Source organism: Scyliorhinus torazame, chromosome 7 (assembly GCF_047496885.1).
Source record: "Scyliorhinus torazame isolate Kashiwa2021f chromosome 7, sScyTor2.1, whole genome shotgun sequence".
Classification (NCBI taxonomy): Eukaryota; Metazoa; Chordata; class Chondrichthyes; order Carcharhiniformes; family Scyliorhinidae; genus Scyliorhinus; species Scyliorhinus torazame.
In genome coordinates this window covers 295,749,901-295,773,023 of record NC_092713.1, presented here as the reverse complement: position 1 = coordinate 295,773,023, position 23,123 = coordinate 295,749,901, and the positions used below count along the sequence as shown (strand labels likewise).

The window sequence follows — 23,123 nt, the reverse complement described above, 5'->3', positions numbered from 1 at the left end:
GGAGAACGTGCAGACTCCGCACAGACAGTGACCCAAGCCGGGAATCGAACCAGGGACCCTGCTGCTGTGAAGCAACAGTGCTAACCACTGTGCTACCGTGCCGCCCTAAATGTATGGAGGCACTGCTAAGATTGTCGGGCCTCTTCTGTTTCCAGTCAGATTCTGGTCGTCGGTCAAATCCTTACCGGGTCGCGCTAGGTCATGTGGGTCTGTACTCGGGAGTTGAAGAATATCCAGACCTGTAAGTAAATGCAAAAGAACATGGTTAGTGATTTTATTAGTATTAGAATTAAGATTTAAAAGGTTAGAACGGTTATAAAAGTGTAGGATAAGGATCTGTAGAGTCGCCATGCTCCAACACCATCTTAGAAACAAAATGTACTTACTATTCTGATTTTGCATTAAAAAGGGTGTGCTGTATGTATTACATCATCGCACAGACTAATTAAACTTGCCAGATATTTGAGGAAAGCCTGAGTAGCACACCTCACAAAAGGTATGTGAGATCAACAACGTATAAGTTAAACTTATTGATTATTAATTCAAATTACTACTGTTGTGGCTGCTATTCCATAAATATGAGCCAAAAATGTATCATATTTCCATCTAAAGGAATGGAGGCCCCAGAAGGAGAAAACAGTAAATTGGGGAAAGAATCCGGCTCGGAACGATTTTATCCTTTCAGTCCATACCCATAATTCTCACCATTAGAGACGCCAAGAAGCAAAAGAGACTTATCAAAAATAATTCGGCTTTTTCTAAGAGTGTATAAATGATGCATATTTGCATTGAATATCAGGCAATGCAATCACATAAGATGGAGATAAGGGAGTGATTCAGTAGGAAAGTACTACCTCTACACTTTCCTTTATCTTTAACTTCATGTGAAGTCTCTCTATTGGATGTTCCAGCAGGGAGACCTTTGAAAGAATATTGAACACGTTTTTTGAACCTGCACCTAAACTCGAAGACAGTGAAATGCATATAGCACTGTCATAGATTGGAGAGGGGTACCACTGGATTGAGTGAAATGGTGTCTTAAAAACAAAACTTTTAAAAAGTAGTGCACCCCTTTCATATTTTTTCCGTGTTTATATCTAGAATTGAGTTATTTTCATTCTTCATGGCAATGCTATACTTCTGAGTATTTTTTTTTTTTAAATAAATTTCGAATACCTGATTATTTTTATTTTCCAATTAAGGGGTAATTTAGTGTGGCCAATCCACCTAACCTGCACATCTTTGGGTTTTGGGGGTGAAACCCATGCAGACACGGGGAGAATGTGCAAACTCCACAAGGACAGTGACCCAGGGCCAGGATTCGAACCCAGGTCCTCAAAGCCGTAACGCTAACCACTGTGCCACGTGCCGCCCTTTGAGTATTTTATTTAACTAGAAGGAGAAAACTATTTATCTTCAACTTCCTGTGTGAAATCAAAACATAGTTTAAATGCCATTGAAGAATGCAGGAACGTATGTCGATATTGACCTATATTTCTTCTGTTATGATCGGAGTTGATGTTATAACTGGACAGGAAGATCCCAGAATGGAACGGTGGCTCAAAATAACTTTTATTTTTTGTTATAAAATGTGGAGGAACAGAGTCACAGGAATGCTAATTTGTAATAATACTAATAATTTATGAATAATAATTTATGAATAATAATAATCTTTATTATTGCCACAAGTAGGCTTACATTAACACTACAATGAAGTTACTGTGAAAATCCCCGAGTCGCCACACTATGGCACCTGTTCGGGTACATTGAGAGAGAATTCAGAATGTCCAATTCACCTAACAAGCATGTCTTTTGGGGCTTAGGGGAGAAAACCGGAGCACCCGGAGGAAACCCACGCAGACACGGGGAGAATGTGTGGACTCCGCACAGACAGTGACCCAAACGGGAATCGAACCTGGGACCCTGGTGAAGCAACAGTGTTAAACACTGTGCTAACGTGCCGCCCACAACAAGGAAAAAAACATTTATCAAACATGAAAAATTTGGATTAAAATACAATACTATCCCTTTAGCTTAGCAAATAATGCCAGGTTTTAAGATTGACATGGGTTCCAAAGTATATCTTTAGCTACAATGGTCTTATTAACACCCAAAGTCCCTTTTTGGCACACAAGATGACTATTGCCAAAAAATGGGCAGCACGGTAGCATAGTGGTTAGCACAATTGCTTCACAGCTCCAGGGTCCCAGGTTCGATTCCGGCTTGGGTCACTGTCTGTGCAGAGTCTGCACATCCTCCCCGTGTGTGCGTGGGTTTCCTCCGGGTGCTCCGGTTTCCTCCCACAGTCCAAAGATGTGCAGGTTAGGTGGATTGGCCATGATAAATTGCCCTTAGTGTCCAAAAGTGCCCTTAATGTTGGGTGAGGTTACTGGGTTATGGGGATAGGGTGGAAGCGTGGACCTTGGGTAGGGTGCTCTTTCCAAGAGCCGGTGCAGACTCGATGGGCCGAATGGCCTCCTTCTGCACTGTAAATTCTATGACATACTCCACTCTGAACCCAAGTTAGTGTCTGTGGATTTCTCCTCAGAATCCCCGCAAATGATTGTCATGTGAGAGTTTCCAAACTCCACTCCCAAAACGCGTTATAACATCTTCTCCTAAAATAATGCTTTCTCTTAGCGGTTTGCATTCCAAAATCCATACCAGACTTTCTAAATGACACTTTTGAGCAAAGCTTCCATTCCACTTTTAATAGTAAATCCAATCCAGAATTTTCCTGTCGGGTTCATTTATCTTGACGGCTGTGCGAACTATGCACAATTGCTTTAATTCTTGATTCCCAGACTGTATTAAAATGGCATCAAGCATTTGTTTTACCTTTGAAGGCTGCTGCCCCACTTTAAATCTGGTTATCGTAATTCTCTCTTAACACAGAATATTTTGTTTATTTTTCCTTGAATTCTTCTGAACAATACCTTCATATCTGTTCACTTAACTCCAGCCATCGTAAACATTCTTTCTATCCCAATTCCCTGGTTATCTGGAAAGTAACTAGTACTTTAGGAAGCCTGCCTCTTTGCAACTCCCTTCTTGTCTAGTCTTTCTTCTGGCAGAGCTGAGAGATGTTCACTCCAGGGGTCCTATTCTAACTGCCAACAAATTAGATAAACTAAAACTTATCTACCTTACAAGTCCCCAGTTGCTATGCAACATCCACATGCTAATACCTTTTATTTATTCTTCACATGGTAGCCCTATCTAAGCGCAATAGAAACACAGTTAGAACTAATCCCCACACATACAAACTCCTTTGTCCAGCATGAATCTAACTATAGGTTTTATTCTTCCAGGCACAGAAAAATTCAATCCGCTTAAAACTGTAACTTATTTCTAATGTTTACCAATAAAAACATAAATCCCTTAAAACTACTTTCATTTTCCTAACACTTCACAGTCCAGCAATACCATGATTTTCAAATTCTCCTCATTTCCATTGCCTTCTGGATCTCTGCAACCACTTCCAGCCATATAATCCTCTGTGACTACCCCTTAAAATCCTTGCAAACTGTTTTTGTATCTTCTTGGCACCTTTATATCCTTTTCATAATATAGTGACCAGAACTATGCATAATATTTTAAGGGGACTATTTTCACCAAATACTGTTGCAGAAACCCCCAAGGTGACCAAGATGGGGTGTAAAGCTGCACCAATTGTTTAACTCATGTGAAGAAGACAGTTTAGTTGAAGCACGCATTGGGAGCAATTGCTGAGAGAATTATTAAGGGCCTGATTAACAATACAATTGCCAGCCAGCATTCATTAAAAGGCGGGATATCGTTATGGTGAGTTACACTTTATTTTGAACATTGTTCTTCTAACAATGAAAATTTGAATAAGAGTAAACAAATCCTTTCTGAGTTTGCAAGTGCTATGTAAAGCCATACTCGACTTTCAATGATTGATATTGATAAATTACCTTGCATTTGAAGAGGACTTTTGGGGCCCCTCAGGAGTCTTTTGGGGACAATTTGTGATGATTTCACCAACATTCTATCAACATTTCTTTCCTGAAATGCTGAGGATGTCACCTAAGCAACTACTTACTATGCTACTTTACCTTCTTAGACACCGTATAGGGGTCACCAGGAGAAAGGGTTCTTGCTAAGGGTTCCCTTTCCTCTGGAAAAGAGGAAAAAGCCTCATAGAGCGGTAGCAGGTACTGGCAGAGAGAGGGGCATGAAAGTGAGAGGAACGAGCCAGGTTTAAGCCGCTGCAACCTTCTAGACTGTCACTGTTGACGCATGACACTCCTTCCACAACCTACAATGTGTCAAGCTATTCATCAGTTACACTCAATCCTTTCAACCTCGTCTCAAGAGGATCATAATTACTAAGACAAGCAACTCCACCATGGCCCTGTCAGTGTTTATCTACAGCAAAAACATACAAGGAAATCTTACTCAACCAGAATATATGAAACTAATCACCCTAATGTTTGCCCTTAGAGATTATCTATACGTAACCTTTCATAATCTGCTATTTCTGCAAAGTTTATCTCCAGTGGTAACAGCAGACGAGGTAGACGGCTTTTGGGAATCTGAAGGGGGAAGTCCACATATGAAAAATGAAATGAAAATCGCTTATTGTCACAAGCAGGCTTCAATGAAGTTACTGTGAAAAGCCCCTAGTCGCCAAATTCCGGCTCCTGTTCGGGGAGGCTGTTACGGGAATATTCTCCTGGGACATCCTTGAGAGGTTGTGGGCCATGATGCCCTTCTTTCAGACTGCAAAGACTTCAGCAATCTGGGCCACCTGATGACATGGGCAGGGGAGGGAGCAGCAATGCTGATATCCAAAGAGAGTTCCCGACCCATGTTTCACACGCTGCTGCTTCGGAGCTCAGCCCTCCCAGTGTTCAGACAGAATATACAAGTCACGTTCAACACAGAAGCCTAGAGCCACCACCGCAGCTGCCTAAGCTTCCATTGCAGTCACTTGCAATGACTGCAGTAGAAGCTGTAACCTCAGACTCTGCGTGGCAGGGTCTACAGACTACTGGCTGAACTTGATCATCCTCACCATGCTAGAGAGGATAGTTTCCACGTTCTGAGTTCTGCCCCAGAGTCCGATAGAGATGGACTCCTCCATCATCCTAGCTAAGTTCCAGGAAGGCGCTCCAGTTGATTTATTGCACCAATCAACCCTATTATGCAGCATTGCACTACAAGACCCTCATCCGGCTTCTCTGCAGCAGACCTCGGATGTGACCTTTCCTACCCATTCCCTGTGCCAACGGGGCACCTATGATGTCTTTTCCACTCTTCAGGGCTGATTCACACTGGTGCCTGGTCCATCCCATTTTGCGGCTTGGTCTTCCAACCTAGACTTTGTGTATGATGCCCAGTCCCTGAGCTGGTGCCTACGATATTGGTAGCCTTCGAATCCAAATAGTGCAGAAGAAGGCCACTCGGCCCATTAAGTCTGCCACCAACACTCCGAAAGAACACCCTACTGAGGCCCTATCCCCTTAACTCCGAGTATTGATCATGGCCAATCGACTTAGCCCGCACATCTTTGGACTGTGGGAGGAAAATGGAGCACCTGGAGGAAACCCACGCAGACAGGGGGAGAATGTACAAACTCCATACGGACAGTCACCCAAGGCAGGGATTGACGGAGAATGCCGGGAGAGGCTTGCAGCGGGCCTCCCGCCAGGCTCCGCGCCTCCCGTGATTTTCTGAAGTCCCACAAGAGGTTGGAGTCGGAACCCCGCCACAAATAGGTGGGACTGAATGATGCTCACGGAATTAGATTGTAAACCCTCTTACGATCTACTTTCTGCGCAGGATCCGCTGGCGTCCCTCAATTCTTCGGCCTCCCGAAGGAGGCTGCATCCGGGCACCAATCAGTGCTGGTCCACACAAACGTGGATCAGGCAGAACGGCAACCTGGGGGGTCTCCCAGGCCACCAGAGACCGCAGGGTGGTAAGGCTAAGTGCAGGGTGGCCCCCTGGCCCTTCCCTGGAACATGGGCACCTTGGCACTGTCACCCTGGCACAGCCAAGGTGCCTGGATGGCTCTGCCGAGCCAGCAGGAACATTTCCAGGGTACCATGGTGCAAGTGCAAGGGTGCCCGGGAGCCATGGCGGTACTGCCATGGACCAGGGGATGAGGGGGCCATGCCCATAAAATAAGGGTGAATGGAGGTAGGTAGTGGTCTCCGGGAGGTTGGGCGGGTGATGGGTGGGGGTCCTGAAAGAGAGGGAGTGCTGCAAGGGGGCTTGGGGGGCCTGAAGAGGGGGGGCCCCCAGGGACCCCATAGCGGCGTGTCCTCACTTTGGGTGTGTGGGGTAGTGTCCATGGGTGACACTGCCATGAGTGGGGGGGGCTGGGTGGCATCATTTGGCAAATGTATTAAATATTTTCTTGTATTTTGCCACAGCCTTCCCCAGTGTCAACTATAATCTCCCAATTTAGTGTCGTCTGCCAATATTTCCGGTGGCGGCATAGTGTCCCAATGGTTAGCACTGCTGCCTCACACAGCCAAGAATCCTGGTTCGATCCTGGTGTTATGGTTCCAGGTTTACAGAACCCTAAAGTGTTTCATGGAGTTCAACCGACCCACAACTTGTAATAGATTGTGGTGTGGGAAGCACACAGCGTACTCTCCAGGTGTGATACAGCAGAAATGGACAAATGGTTTTTAAAACAAAACAATGTTTATTCTATGAACTCAAGTTAACCTTTTAAAAACAAACATTGAATATCTTAACACCCATTACTTCAAAGATAACCCCCCAAAAGACTGCAACACTAAATAATCCTTCAAACTGTTCCTTTAAACATCCAAAAGACTTCAAACCTTCAAAAATTGGAACACATTAAGTTACATTCAACATATTTATAGTCTTTGGATTTCAGAAATAAACAGACCAGCTCTGTGTTTCTTCCTGCAGCTCTCAGCAAAACACACAGACACGCCCAGCTGCCTTCGCAAACTGAAACTCAAAAAAGCAGAAGTGAGCTCAGCTCCCCCCACCCTCTGACATCATTCAGCAACATGATCAGCTCCATTTCTTAAAGGTACATTGCTTAAACATCCATTTCTTAAAGGTACTCTCACATGACACCCGGTCCCAGGTCAGTGTCCATGTAGAGTTTGCACATTCCCCCTTGTCTGTGTGTTTCTGACCCACAAAACGATGTGCAGGGTAGGTGGATCGATCACGCTAAATTGTCCCTTAGTTGGAATTTTATTTTCAAACGTATTTTCAGTTTCCTGAGTCCAAACTGTTTACCTAAATTGCAATACCAACACATTTGGCCAATTGTTTTATAAAAGCGTCAATGTCTCATTGGCTCCAAATTAGAGTTTAAATGTCAGACTTATGTCACAAATATCCTTAGTCCCAACCTGGAATGAGGTGATGACATGGAAATGAAAGCGTGATCTCAATAGTCAGTGACAGAGCAGTGTCAGTGTTACAAGTTCACCGGGTGGATTTTTCCTATATTTTTTCAGAGTCGGTCCCGGCGAAGAAACTGCGGAGTATCCCATTGGCTCCAGCGGGAAAAGTTACTGTATATTCAGCCTCTTTAATGATCTTTCTTCCATGTTTTTTACACTGTGCTTGCACATTCGTTCGCCCTTGGAAAACGTACTCTTTTCAATCAGTGGGGCGTTCCTTTTAAACGCCTCTCCAGCACTTGGTCAAAGTCCAGCCTGGAAAACAGCACCACGTTTCATGGAGGTCACCAAAAGTCTGGATGGCGTTGAGCAGTGGCATGACATCCTGTACCTGTGATCAGCCAGATTCCAACAAGCAAGGTCAGAACCCCCGCCCCGCCTGGGAGGCTGTGGCCACAATAGTGAGTGCCAGTTCACTCCATAAGAGGACGAGGCTGCAGTGCCAAAAGAAGATGAATGACCTTCCTGTAGCCAGATTAAGTCTGTCTGCTCATTTCTCCCAATACACCCCTTAACACACCCATCACACCTCCACAGTGATCTCTCCCAGGCACCTCACGGGGTGTCAACACTTGTCATGGAACCCTCCAACCCCCCCACCTCACCCCTTCCCCACTCCCCGTGGTGATGAGAATCTGCTCCTCACATCCCCACTTCGCTCATTTATTTCCCACGCATGCCAGACTTCATCAGCATCTGACCTGACAGGACACCCATCTGAACTCCCCCCATCTGTCTCTGAAGGGCAAATTTGAGCACAAGCAGCATGAGGAAGCATAGCCTGCTGGAGTCAAGCCCCAGCTGAATAACACTAACGCACTTTCAGGAGAGCGCTCTTGAGCGAGGAATCGCGCCTGTGCAGAGGATGAGGTGGGGACAAGAGGCAAAAGTGAGAACCCTCAACACATCCGGCGATGGCGCAAGCCACACGTGGGTTAACCTCCCATTAGACGTTCCTCTGATGCACTAATGTCATTTTGCTTCCCTTGCAGGTCAATCAGTCGAACAGGCTAGACCATCCTTGCACCTTCTGGAGACCACAGATGCAAGCAGCTATGAGGGAGACATCATGGAGACCAACATCAAGGAGGCATGACAGCTTTACCTGTATCTCCGCCAGCGCAGATACTCACACTTTGGTGGGATTATCTAGCAGGCAGGCTTCTGGGTCACTCACTGATGAGCACCTCACAGCTGAAGATACACAGCAGGCAGAGGAAGGGACATCCCAGAGATCAGGAACTGAGAAGGCTGCCAGTGTCCAGGACTCTGCTGAGTCCCAGCTGGCGAAGTGCCCCTGGGTACCGTCATCCCAGAGTTACTGGATCATCAAAGATAGAGTCACGAGCATTAGGAACGAATGACAGCATCCTCCTCGAACTGCAAGGCTGACTGAAGGAGTCCCATTGCCTTCTGTCCAAGGAGATGGTGTTGTCAGTCTAATGCAACAAGGCCAACGCTGCGAGGGTGATATCCACAGTGGACATACATTCCATCGTAGGGGACATCCGTTCCATGGTTCAGCTCATGACCTCCATGGTTGAAGGCATGAACCCCATGGTGCAGGGCTCCAATTGCATGGTGCAGGCACTCATGGGAATTCTGGATCTCACTCCAGCTACCCTCCACCCCACGGAGGAACCACAGGACTCCGGAAACCCAAAAGGAAGAAGATTGGCAGGAGCGCAGCCTGGCGTCTTCCACCCAGGAGACCCTGGGGGTACCCAACCTATTAGACACCTCCTTCCCTGTGAGTGACACACTTCCAACCCCGTAGAATGAGGAGGTTAAGATTGTGACATCCGTACAGCCCAAAAGTAGGTCTGAGCCCTCAAGGTCCAGGCCCCGCAGAGGACGACCACCAAGGTCCTCACAGGCAACAGGACATGGAAGTCAGCAGGGCGCCTCAATCTCAGCTGCGGACCCTGGGGATACACCTAGACGTAGTAGGAGGGTGAGGCTGAGTAAGAAACATTAGGCACCTAGTGGGCACAGGTGAAACTAGGCACTAGTAGAGACAAATCACCATTTTAATAGCACACTTGTATTCAAAATAATTTTATTCACCCATACAGAACCTCCACGTTGCCATATTTAGGCGCCATGCTCCACAAATCCCCGCCCAAGCTCAGTGCTTCATCCCTGGTGCATTGTGAGAATGGCAGCGCTGTGTGTCTCCCATCCCCCACACTGACGACGCAGTAAGGCCTCTCCACTCCTGGTGATGCACTTCAACCCCCACATCCATGGAAGGTTCACCCCCACATCAATGTTCAAGCCTCTCATGTCTGCCAGCATTCTCTAGTTATGAGAATGCCAAGGGCTGAAAACATGTCTTTAGTAGGTAGAGAAATACACCCTGACCTCTGAGGAGGCAGTACCAGCTGAGGTCTCTCTGGGCCCCTAGATCACCCCGTTCAGTGGCAGGTCATGTTCAGCTCTCTGTCAGGCATGTGTGGTGCAACCAGGGGCTGTGTGCGAGAAGGGTAGCATTTCCATCATATTATCCTCCAGTTTCTGAACAGGGTTTTCTCTTCCAAGTTGGCCACCAGGGAGTCAACATGACAGACTGATGAGAAATCAGTGCAATGAGGATCAGTTGTGCAGCCTGATCAGACTATATAAGCAGAGTACTGAGCCCTGCTGGAGGGGAAGCCCACTTGGTGAATGAGAGAAGGCGGACTGGACGAGTGAAGGAATTTCTGTGTGCTGAACTGCGTGTAAAGTTAGCTCAAGGAAGAGCTTGCTATTCATTTCCTTTCTTTTTGTTTTGCTGAATGTCTAAAGACCTGTAAATAAACATTCACCTTTATATTGTACATGAATAACTCAGTTATTATACTGAGGGAACTCCCCCCGCACCCCCCCCCCCCCCCCCAATCCCCCGACATATTGCAATCCAGCCCCTGGTGACATCACAAAGTAGTCAGACATTTTGCAGAGGATAAGAGAATCATCGCTCTGTCCTCACTGCAAGTCATCATTATTCTCCTGCAGCGTCCAGCCAATTGCTTTAGTGCCCTGCCCATGAATGTGGCTGTCATCACGATGACCTCTCACACGCGGTGGCACATGAACCCAATTGCAGCAAGCCTCAGTGGCTGTTTGTGGTCTCCGCACTGGTGGCATCAGCCATCCCCTTGATGCAGGTAAGGCACACCTGGTGTGTGTAGACTACAATTAACAGTCAACGTCACCCTTAGATGGCACCTTCACTCATGGGCTGTGGAGTTAGCAAGCCTTCCAAGTTGAACAGCCACACAGTAATGCCTGACAGCCTGGCCTCCATTTAAAAAAATATATATATTTATTAACGTTTTTTAACACAATTTTTCTCCCTTACAAACAATAACCCCCCCCCCACCCGTAACAAAAAAAAAAAGTGAAATCGCGCAGAGCAAGATATATACATGGCAAAATGATATATTTACACAGCTTTGTACACTGGCCCTCACCCGTACGTACCAGTTTCCCCAACCCTTCATGTTATCTCTTGCTCATCCACCCTCCCAGGCAGTCCCCCCTCTCCCCCCACCCCTCCCAGGACGTCCCCCGTCTCCCCCCCCCCAAGGTTGCTGCTGCTGCTGACCAACCTTCCTCTAATGCTCCGCGAGATAGTCTAGGAACGGTTGCCACCGCCTGTAGAACCCCTGCGCAGACCCTCTCAAGGCGAACTTAATCCTCTCCAACTTTATAAACCGAGCCATATCATTTATCCAGGCCTCCAGGCTGGGGGGCTTCGCCTCCTTCCACATTAGCAAGATCCTTCGCCGGGCTACTAGGGACGCAAAGGCCAGAATGCCGGCCTCTTTCGCCTCCTGCACTCCCGGTTCGTCCACTACTCCAAATATTGCTAGCCCCCAGCTTGGCTTGACCCGGACTTTCACCACCTGAGATATTGCTCCCGCCACTCCTCTCCAGAACCCCTCCAGTGCCGGGCATGACCAAAACATATGGACATGGTTCGCCGGGCTCCCTGAGCACCTTCCACATCTGTCCTCTACCCCAAAGAACCTACTCAACCTCGCCCCCGTCAAGTGCGCTCTGTGGACCACCTTAAATTGTATCAGGCTGAGCCTGGCACACGAGGAGGAGGAATTAACCCTACCTAGGGCATCAGCCCATAACCTCTCCTCAATCTCCTCCCCCAGCTCCTCCTCCCATTTACCCTTCAACTCTTCTACCAGCGCTTCCCCCTCTTCTTTCAACTCCTGGTGTATTTCCGACACCTTGCCCTCCCCGACCCATACACCCGAGATCACCCGATCTTGAACTTCTCGTGCCGGGAGCAACGGGAATTCCCTCACCTGTCGCCTCACAAAAGCCCTCACCTGCATATATCTAAAGGCATTTCCCGGGGGTAACTCGAACTTCTCCTCCAGTGCCCCTAGGCTCGCAAACGTCCCGTCGATGAACAGGTCCCCCATTCTTCCAATCCCCGCCCGATGCCAGCTCTGGAACCCCCCGTCCATCTTCCCCGGGACAAACTGATGGTTACCCCTGATCGGGGACCACACCGATGCTCCCATTGCACCCCGGTGCCGTCTCCACTGGCCCCAGATCCTTAGCGTTGCGGCCACCACCGGGCTCGTGGTATACTTTGTCGGCGAGAGCGGCAGCGGTGCCGTCACCAACGCCCCCAGGCTCGTTCCTTTACAGGACGCCATCTCCATCCTCTTCCATGCCGCCCCCTCTCCCTCCATAACCCACTTGCGGATCATCGCCACATTTGCTGCCCAGTAGTAGCTCCCCAGGTTTGGCAGCGCCAACCCTCCTCGGTCCCTACTGCGTTCCAGGAACCCTCTCCTTACTCTCGGGTCTTATTCGCCCACACAAACCCCATAATACACCTGCCTACTCTCTTAAAAAAGGCCTTCGTGATCACGAAGGGAAGGCACTGAAACACAAACAGAAACCTCGGAAGGACCACCATTTTGACCGACTGCACTCTACCCGCCAGCGAGAGCGGTAACATGTCCCATCTTTTGAAATCCTCCTCCATTTGCTCCACCAACCTTGTCAGATTCAGTTTATGTAGGGTCCCCCAACTCCTGGCTTTCTGGATCCCCAGATACCGAAAGCTCCCCTCCGCCCTCCTGAGCGGTAGGTCCCCTATCCCTCTTTCTTGGTCCCCCGCCTGTAATACAAAGAGCTCACTCTTCCCTACATTGAGCTTATAGCCCAAAAACTCCCCAAACTCCCTTAGAGTCTGCATGACCTCCACCATCCCCTCCATTGGATCCGCCACGTACAGCAACAGGTCATCCGCATATAGCGACACCCGATGCTCTTCTCCCCCTCGGACCAACCCCTTCCATTTATTAGACTCCCTCAATGACATGGCCAATGGTTCGATCGCCAATGCGAACAACAGGGGGGACAGGGGGCACCCCTGCCTCGTCCCTCAGTACAGTCGAAAGTACTCCGACCTCCGCCGGTTCGTCATTACACTTGCCATCGGGGCTCTATAAAGGAGTTTAACCCAATTGATAAACCCTACCCCGAACCCAAACCTGCGCAGCACCTCCCAGAGGTACTCCCACTCTACTCGGTCAAAGGCCTTCTCCGCGTCCATAGCTGCCACTATCTCCGCCTCTCCCTCCTCCGATGGCATCATTATCATGTTTAAGAGCCGCCACACATTGGTGTTTAGCTGCCTGCCCTTTACAAATCCCGTCTGGTCCCTCGTGGATTACCCCCGGGACACAGTCCTCGATCCTCGTGGCCAGCACTTTTGCCAGCAACTTTGCATCCACATTGAGGAGCGAGATCGGCTTGTACGACCCACATTGCAGTGGGTCCTTGTCCCGCTTTAGGATCAAAGAAATTGTCGCTTCCGACATTGTCGGGGGCAGGGTCCCATCCTCTCTTGCCTCATTAAAGGTCCTCACCAGTAGCGGGGCCATCAGGTCTGCGTACTTCCTGTAGAACTCCACCGGGAATCCGTCCGGTCCCGGGGCCTTCCCCGCCTGCATGCTCCCCAAACCCTTGCTCAGCTCCTCCAACCCAATTGGTGCCCCCAAACCAGCCACCTCTTGCTCCTCCACCCTCGGGAATCTCAGCTGATCTAGGAATCGTCTCATCCCCTCTTCCCCCGCTGGGTGCTGGGATCTGTACCGCTCTTCATAAAAGGCCTTGAATACCTCGTTTATTTTCGTCGCACTCCGAACCGTGGCTCCCCTTCCATCGTTGACTCCCCCTATTTCCCTCGCTGCCATCCTCTTACGGAGCTGGTGTGCCAGCATCCGACTAGCTTTTTCCCCATACTCATAGGTCGCCCCCTGCACTTTCCTCCACTGTGCCTCCGCCTTCCCTGTGGTCAACAGCTCAAACTCCGTCTGGAGCCGTCGTCTTTCCCCAAGTAATTTTTCCTCCGGGGCTTCTGCGTATCTCCTGCCCACTCTCAAAATCTCCCCCACTAACCTCTCCCTTTCTATACCCTCTGTCTTCTCCCTATGAGCCCGAATGGAAATGAGCTCTCCCCTGATCACCGCCTTCAACGCCTCCCATACCACACCCACCCGCACCTCCCCATTGTCGTTGGCCTCCAAGTAGCTTTCGATACACCCCCTCACCTTCCCACACACCACCACGTCCGCCAGCAGTCCCACATCCAGCCGCCACAACGGGCGTTGGTCCCTCTCCTCTCCCAGCTCCAGTTCCACCCAGTGTGGGGAATGGTCCGAAACGGCTATAGCCGAATACTCCGTCCCCTCCACCCTCGGGATGAGCGCCCTACCCAGAACAAAGAAATCTATCCGGGAGTCGGCTTTGTGTACATGGGAGAAGAAAGAACATTCCCTGGCCTGCGGCCTTGCAAACCGCCATGGGTCCACTCCCCCCATCTGATCCATAAACCCCCTAAGTACCTTGGCCGCCGCCGGCCTCTTTCCAGTCCTTGATTTGGAGCGGTCTAATGCTGGATCCAACACTGTATTGAAGTCCCCTCCCATTATCAGGCATCCTATCTCCAGGTCCGGAATGCGCCCCAACATGCGCTTCATGAATCCTGCATCATCCCAGTTCGGGGCGTATACGTTTACCAACACCACCCACATCCCTTGCAGCCTACCGCTCACCATTACATATTGCCCTCCATTGTCCGCTACAATAGTCTTGGCCTCAAATGACACCCGCTTTCCCACCAATATTGCCACCCCTCTATTCTTCGCGTCCAGTCCCGAGTGGAATACCTGTCCTACCCATCCCTTTCTTAGCCTGACCTGGTCCGCCACCTTCAGGTGTGTCCCTTGGAGCATGGCCACGTCCGCCTTCAGTCCCTTTAAGTGCGCGAACACTCGAGCCCTCTTCACCGGCCCATTCAGGCCCCTCACATTCCACGTTATCAGCCGGATTGGAGGGGCTCTCACCCCCCCCCACGCCCCGCCGACTAGCCATCTCCTTTTCTGGGCCAGTCCCGTGTCACGCCTCCCTCACCCTCCAGTCCCCCAGAGGGGGATCCCCGTCCCGACCACCTCTTCTGTGTCCCATTCCCTTTCGGCCAGTGCAGCAGCAACCCTTTCCCCCCCCCCCCCCGCTTCCCCCCCTCCCCTCCCCCCCGCTAGACTCCTGTCTAGCTTTTTTGCTCCCCCCATGTCACTCCCGTAAGTCAGCTGACGCCTGCTGACCCCGGCTTCCCCCGCTGTCCCATTGACCTCCCCGCGTGGGAGTCTCGCAATCCATATGCATTCCTTCGTTCCCCGTCCCGCCTTTCTTCCCGCGCGCGGGAAAACACCCCGCGCTTTCCAAAGCCCGCTCCGCCCCCTCTGGCGCAGCTCCTGTCGCGGCCTTGTCTCTCTCCCCCAGCCCATGTAACATTTCCTGCGCGTGATTGACCCCCTGTATATAACAACCATCACACATCAAACCTCAAACATCCCCCCTGCCCTCACAAACCCTCAGTTAGAGTCCAACTTTTCGGCTTGTACAAAGGTCCACGCCTCTTCAGGCGTTTCGAAGTAATAGTGTTGGCCCTTGTATGTGACCCACAGTCGCGCTGGCTGCAGCATTCCGAATTTCACTTCTTTCCGGTACAACGCCGCTTTGGCCCGGTTGAAACCCGCTCTCCTCTTTGCAACCTCCATGCTCCAGTCCGGGTATATTCGGATCTTTGCATTGTCCCACTCACTGCTCCGCTCCTTCTTGGCCCATCTCAGGACCCACTCTCTGTCCATGAACCGATGGAACCTCACCACCATCGCCCTTGGCGGCTCATTTGCCTGGGGCTTCTTCGCCAGCACCAGATGTGCCCCGTCCAACTCCAGCGGCCTCGAAGGGGCCTTCGTGCCCATCATTGCCTCGAGCATCGTGCTCGCGTATGCCCCAGCATCAGCCCCCTCCACTCCCTCAGGGAGACCCAGGATTTGCAGATTCTTTCTCCTCGACCTGTTCTCCAGGTCTTCGAGTCTTCCCGCCCACCTCTTGTGTAGTGCCTCGTTCTGCTCCACTCTCACCGCCAGGACCATGAGCTCCTCCTCGTTCTGACTGACTCTTTTCTGTACCTCCTGGATCTTAGCTTCGTGGACCTTCTGGGTGATCCCGAGTCCTTCAATTGCCGAAAGCATAGGCGCCAACATCTCCTTGCGCATCTCCTCGCGCTGCTCCTCGAAGCAGCGCTTGATGAACTCCTGCAGCTCCCCTTTGTCCCTGGCCGCCGCCATTTTGTTTTTTTTCCCTCGCTTCTCCCGTTGCTCCAGTGCCGCTCCTTTGGCCGTTACACTTCTGGTCCGTTTAAAAAGTCTATGGAAACTCCTGAAAAAGGTCTGAGAGTCAGTTCCAGACGGGAGCTGCCGAACGCTCGACCTACTCCTCCATGGCCGCCACCGGAAGCCTCGTCCCTGCTTCTTCAGTGGCCTTGGTAGATCTTTACACAGTTGTTCCCTCTGCTGCTAGAATTCACCTTTGATAGAGTCAAGTCAGATTGCAGCTTTAAGCTTGTCCTTCCCCCGCCTGCCACACCGGGAAATGTCAAACAAATGCCGTGGGGGCCCTGTAAAAGAGCCCAAAAGTCAGTTCCAAGCGGGAGCTACCGAACATGCGACCTAGCTCTGCATAGCCGCACCCGGAACACAGCCTGGCCTCCATAACCACTTCCAGACAGCTCGTGCCCTGAGGCTTCAAACTGCAACCCCTCATGTAAGGGTCTTCATGCATCATGAGGCTGGAAACCACCCCTACTCAGAGACCCCAATCTGCCCGCGCAGCCTGGCATCTCACAGAACGTCACAGTGCCCCCCACACCCCTCGTGCTGGCCCTGTGAGTTCACCTGCTCACATTGACCTTCCAGCTGCCACTGTAGAAGGGCAATCCCTCAGTTGTGATATCACCACAAGCCCAGCAAGGAGGACATGGCAATCCCTGCCTCCAAACCAACCGCCAGACCCCTCTAACAACCATGAAGGGCTGCTAAGGCCAGTGAGCGACCCCACCACCCAAGATGCCAAGATTGCTCCCCCTCCCACTGACCCAAGTCGCACTTACCTGGCTCCCCTGCATCCTCTCCGATGCCCCCTCTGTAACGGGCACCCTGGAGGGTGATGTCGACTTGAGTGCTCACCTCCAATACTCTCTTCGGAGGTGAGATCGCCAGGTTCTCTTTTCTATACAGCTGTTGTAAATCGCACCAGCGTGATGTCATGCCGGCACCCAATGAATATTCAGTGAGGGGGGTGCGGATGGGGGAAGTCCGAGCGGGATAGCTCATTAACTAATACTAATACATTTAAATAAGTTTCCCCACCTTCCATAGCAGGAACCTGGTTACAACACCAGCGAGGAGTCTGGAAAATCGGAAAACGCGATCTTGCTGGCGAGCTCGTGTTTCCCAATTCTCAATGTATTTTGCGCTGGCATCGCCATTCTCACAGATGGAAAACGTGGGCTGAAAATCGCCCCACCCCTCCGTGTTTTCTAAAACTGTGGAACATTGTTTTTGCAAAACAAAGCCTCCACGGCCATAGTAGTAGTATCTCTGCGCGCTATTTACCAGAGAAATCCTGAGGCTGTGCACTGAGCATCCTATTCTTTGCACCTTAATTGGCCATTGCATGAGGAAACCATGCTCTGTGATTGTTAGGGCAACAGAAACTGATGGGCTTTTATTCCCAAAGACATTCTAGTGCAGTACTTACTCTCACTGATCTCCTATCTCTCTCACACCCTCACTGTTTCTTCGCCCTGGCTGCTATGGTGCACTTTTCAGTTAATTGAATACAGATAGTACAAGTGAGAACCATAAGTGATATTGTCACAATTGTCTCAAAATGCCTATTTTGTGAAATAAGAATTGGAAACTTCGTAATTGTTATCTGGACTAAAATATATCTCAGAATGAATCATCAATGCCAACTACAATGATCATCGATAAGAGTTTCCTTCCTGCCAGCTTCAGTGCATGGGGGAAGACCTTAGATTATGTAACTTAATACGCAAAATGATTTATTCTGGTAAATCTCAAACGTGATAAGATGATCTGATGGTGCTTCGTTGACCTTCTGGGTTTTTCCTAAACATTGGAGAAATAAATATAAAAGGGTGAGTTCACACTTCAGTTTTTCACAAGCTTCTGGTGGTAATTCATTCAAGAAATCAGAAGATTACCAGTTATCGGGACCAAGATGCTGAAAGCTGTGATTTTGCTTTTCTCCATTGTAGTGAGTATCGACTGTGGAGCCATCAGAACAATAATCCAAGACTACCAGACTTTAACAGAGATCATCCACACTCTGATGCATTTAACAAATGGATGGATAAGTAAAGTAAGAATCTTTTATTTTAATAACAGATCACTTGAATATTACAATGCATCTTTGTGGTTCTAAATATACTTTAAAACATATTGTAACATCTAAAATGAGTGTTCATAGTCTGTCTAATTGGATACAGACAATGCAATCGGGATGATTGTATGTCAGGTATCCAGTAAGATCTAGAAAAAGGATCAAATTAGGAAACGTGCAACTGCGCGTGTTCTACATTGAAGGCTAAATGCCTTCCTTAAAAATAAATGGAGAGGAGTTTTTTTATTTACTAACATTATGTACAAAAAAACATTCTGTGTGGCAGTCATATAGGATACATGGTTGTAAAGATGTTAATTGCGGGCGGCACGGTAGAACAGTGGTTAGCACTGTTGCTTCACAGCGCCAGGATCCCAGGTTCGATTCCCGCTTGGGTCCCTGTGCGGAGTCTGCACGTTCGCCCCGTGTTTGCGTGGATATTCTCCGGGTGCTCCAGTTTCCTCCCACAAGTCCCAAAAGACCTGCTTTTAGGTGAATTGGACATTCTGAATTCTCCCTCTGTGTACCCGATCAGGCAGTAGAGTGAGGCGACTGGGGGATTTTCACTGTAACTTCGTTGCAGTGTTAATGTAAGCCTACTTGTGATAATAATAAAGATTATATATTATTATTATTATTATTATATATCTGTTAGGGTCAGTTCAGGACATAGGAATATTTCTGTTCCATTGCGACAAACATATTGTACTGAAGTGTTTAAGTGTAAGTTCTAACAGTTCATTTCCTGTCTTTGAAGGATGCCTGTGATAAAACCATGGTGCCGGACATTTTTAGCGACAAGGCAGTAAGTTAAATTGATGTTTCATTGTGAAATTAAAATTTGTGAATTATATTTTAAAGACTGCAAAAATATCAAATATCACTACAACCCTACAAAGCTTCAGTCTCCACCAAACGTTAACTCTATAATAATTTTTGATCTTACAGTAGATTGATTGGAAGAATAAATTTGCAGCTTGTGTTCACTAACAGTTAGTAGCGGATTATTAATATTTAATAATATTCAGATTCTTCTGCTGCTTTATCCTATCAAAATGACAGGCAGGGAAAGAACAGTTGGTATAGCAAACCTGCCCTTCTGCTCATGATGCCTGCTTTTTTGCATGAAATGTCAAAAAAGACAAAGAAAACCGGGCCAATAAGAGGGGCGGCACAATGGTTAGCACTACTGCCTCACAGCACCACAGACCCAGGTTCAATTCCAGCCTCGGGTGACTGTCTGTATGGAGTTTGCACTTTCTCCCCGTGTCTGCGTGGGTTTCCTCAGGGTGCTCCGGTTTCCTCCCACAAGTCCCGAAAAACGTGCTGTTGGGTGAATTGGACATTCTGAATTCTCCACCATTGGGCCCAAACAGGCGCCAGAATGTGGCGACTAGGGGATTTTAACAGTAACTTCATAGCGGTGTTAATGTAAGCCTACTTGTGACAATAATAAAGATTATTATTAAATTGCCCCTAGGTGGGGTTACAGGGATAGTGTGCTCTTTCAGAGGGTCAGTGCAGACTCGAATAGCCAAGCGTTTTCCTTGTGCACTGTAGGGATTCTATGATTTAATGAAAGAAATCTGGAGAGTTCTCCTCTGAAGCTCTCCAGTGATTGAAGCCAATCCATGCCAACATGCCGAATGTCCTGTAACTTAACTGTTAATCCATTTACCTTTTCTATGACATGGATATGACTTATCTTTTGTTTTGTTCTATTTGACACCATGTTGGTTCCATATAAAGCATCCTATAGGGATATTCTTTCTCAGGCTCTTTGAATGTAGAATGTTCAGCTAATAATGTTCAGGGGCGGCACTGTAGTGATTCGCACTGTTGCTTCACAGCGCCAGGGTCCCAGATTTGTTTCCCGGCTTGGGTCACTGAATGTGCGGAGTCTGTACGTTCTCCCTGTGTCTGCGTGGGTTTCCTCCGGGTGCTCCGGTTTCCTCCGACAAATCCCGAAAAAGGTGCTGTCAGATAATTTGGACATTCTGAATCCTCCCTCTGTGTACCCGAACAGGCGCTGGAGTGTGGCGACTAGGGGCTTTCACAGTAACTTCATTGCAGTGTTAATGCAAGCCTACTTGTGACAATAATAAAAGATTATTATTATTATAATAAAAACTTTTAGGATGAACAGTACTATGTTATATCATTTTAAATGAAGTAGCACCTTTGTAAAAGTAACAGGCGGTGGACTTTCATTTGTATAAATTAATAAACTCATACGACTAATGTGATTTTAGGTTAGGTGATGTTACTGGGTTATGCGGATAGACTGGAGGAGTGGGCTTAAGTAGGGTATTCTTTCCAAGGGCCAGTGCAGCCTCAATGGGCTGAATGGCCTCCTTCTGCACTGTACATTCTATGATTTCACCCTGTTTGCACTTTTAAAACTGCTTACCAAATGTTCCTCAGTGCCATTTGAAAATGATCAGATGTTCATGTGTGCTGTAATATATATAATAGGCAGCAATACTTGGCAACATATTGCAGCAATTTCCAAATTAGCTGGCAATTTGAATAACACTTGAATGTCGTTTAATTTCTAGAGCAGCAATAAAAGCTGAAAATAAGAACATCTGTAAAAGAAAGGTAGATTAGTGTCTTAGGTGGGTCCCTTCATCAGAATGAGATAACGTCTAACGAGATCTGAATGTAAATCCTGAGTTTACGCTTTGATGCATTAGTTTACAAGTAATAGACATGGGAAAGTTTATTATTTAATTATATTAATGAAAGGATTTTAACAGCATTTATAACAGCAATAAACATTTAAATGCTATATTTCTTTTTTGGGTCTTTATCTCTGAACTTTAACTCCATTTAATTATGAAAGCAAAGAACAGTGTTAATGATCCAAATATTTACATAATTACTTCTTTAAGCCTTAAGTACGAATAATAATAATCATTATTAGTGTCTCAAGTAGGTTTACATTAGCACTGCAATGAAGTTACTGTGAAAATCCCCTAGTTGACACAGTATGGCGCCTGTTCTGGTACACTGAGAGAGAATTCAGAATGTCCAATTCACCTAACAAACACGTCTTTGGGGACCGTGGGAGGAAACCGGAGGAAACCCACGCAGATATGGGGAGATACTGCAGACTCCGCACAGACAGTGACCCAAGCCAGGAATCGAGCCCGGGTTCCTGCCACTGTGAAGCAATAGTGCTTACCACTGTGCTACCGAACCACCTATATACATTGGTTGATTTAAAATTTGATGGTTAAAAACCAGAGACAATCTGGTGAACGTTAACTTTTTTCTATCACTATCTCAGTGTTCAACAATTTGATCTCTAACAGGGTCCAAATGAAGTGTTTTGCAAAGCTGCCAAAGCTCTGAAGAATATTACTCCTTGCCCTTCCATCCAACCTGACCTGGAGAAACTTCACATGAACTTACTGAAAGCAGGAGAAAAGGTAACACTGCTTTTTAACAGAGAAAATCGTTTAATATATAGAATAAAATATTGGCAGTTCTGGAAATGTTTGCAATTCCAGGAATATAGCAAACTAGTAATCCAGAGGCCTTGACTTATACGATCTTGGCATGGCTGTTTGAGGCCTTGCGTTCAATTTCGAAAAAAATCTGGAAATAAGACAAACTGGCATCAACAAATTGACTCTGGCAGATTGTCAGTGAAAAATAAACCCAAGTGGGCGATAAATAACATTTCGGAAAGGAACTTGCCATCCTTTTATTAATTCATTGACAGTATGTGGACGTCACTGGCTGTGCCAGCATTTCTTGCCCATCCCTAACTGCCCTTCATTTCAGAGAGCAGTTAAGAGTCAACCACATTGCTGCTGTGGGTCTGGAGTCACATGTAGGCCGCACCAGGTATGGACGGCAGATTTCCTTCCCTCAAGGACATTAGTGAATCAGATGGGTTCTTACGACAATCGACAATGCTTTTGTGGTCATCAGTAGACTTTTAAATACAGATTTTTATTGAATTCAAATTTCACCAGCTTCCGTGGTGGGATTTGAATGCAGGTCTCCAGATCTTGCCCTGGGTCTTTGGATTACTTGTCCCTGACAATACCACAACAGCACTGCCTCCCCTTTACACAATTTGACACATACGTGCCTCTAGCTGCACAGCAATGTTGATGACTCTTAACTATGCTCTGAAGTGGCTGAGAAATCTATTTGTATCAGTCACTTCACGTGGGTCAGGAAGAATGCCCCCCCCCCCCCCCCCCCCCGCCCGCCCCACCTGTTTCTAAGGTCAACTAGGATCAGCAATAAATGCTTTCAGTAGGCAAAACCAAAGGATACTGACAGGTCATCTTTAGTCAGGAATTAAAAGTGATAGTAATCTACCAGTAAGGTGATGTTATTTAAATAGCTGCTGTAATCCATGTTTTGTGACCATAAAGTGAAACCAATATTTTTCTCTTTAAAGGCACCCACTTGCATCGTGAACAACGATTCTCTGATTGAATTAGGCACATTTGTGAGACATCTGAAGAAGCTCTCCAGGAGTATATACAGACAATGATACTTTGAAGAACTTAGAGATCTTATCTTCAATTAGCATTCTGCATTGGGAGGGTAATTAAAGCTTATTAATTTGGGACAGCTCATTTTCTTTCTGAAATGCAAAAATCATGTGCAGTATTTATTTATTTATCAACTGAATGTTGTTGTCAAGTTCATGCTGAACTGTTATGTATGCAACATTTACAAATGTTGCTGGAAAAGGAGAAAGGTCAAAGTTTTCCATCTTGTACTCATCACGATGTCTTGCAAGAATGCAGATATAATGAAAACCCACAATACATTATAAAGCAAAAGTACAGTATTCTTGAGAAGCGTCCTGCTGAACGCAGACGAAAAGCTTCGAAGTTTCTGTTTTCAGCAATACTCAAGCGCTCTGTACCACCAAATAACAAT

At 47.7% G+C, this 23,123-nt stretch overlaps 2 long non-coding RNA genes across 3 annotated transcripts; both read left to right on the top strand.

Annotated features, from left to right (window-relative positions):
* Window positions 1-200: 200 nt before the first annotated feature.
* On the top strand, window positions 201-19,015 carry LOC140427487 (uncharacterized). Of its 2 annotated transcripts, none has more exons than XR_011948517.1 (3): window positions 201-241; window positions 18,085-18,188; window positions 18,967-19,015. It is a non-coding gene; the product is annotated as an uncharacterized lncRNA (long non-coding RNA). The 2 variants fall into 2 exon arrangements; XR_011948515.1 differs by lacking the exon at window positions 201-241 and adding an exon at window positions 6,961-7,045.
* A 2,517-nt stretch (window positions 19,016-21,532) lies between these two features.
* Window positions 21,533-22,806, top strand: LOC140427486 (uncharacterized). The gene is made up of 2 exons (XR_011948514.1): window positions 21,533-21,643; window positions 22,633-22,806. It is a non-coding gene; the product is annotated as an uncharacterized lncRNA (long non-coding RNA).
* The last annotated feature ends 317 nt before the right edge of the window (window positions 22,807-23,123 follow it).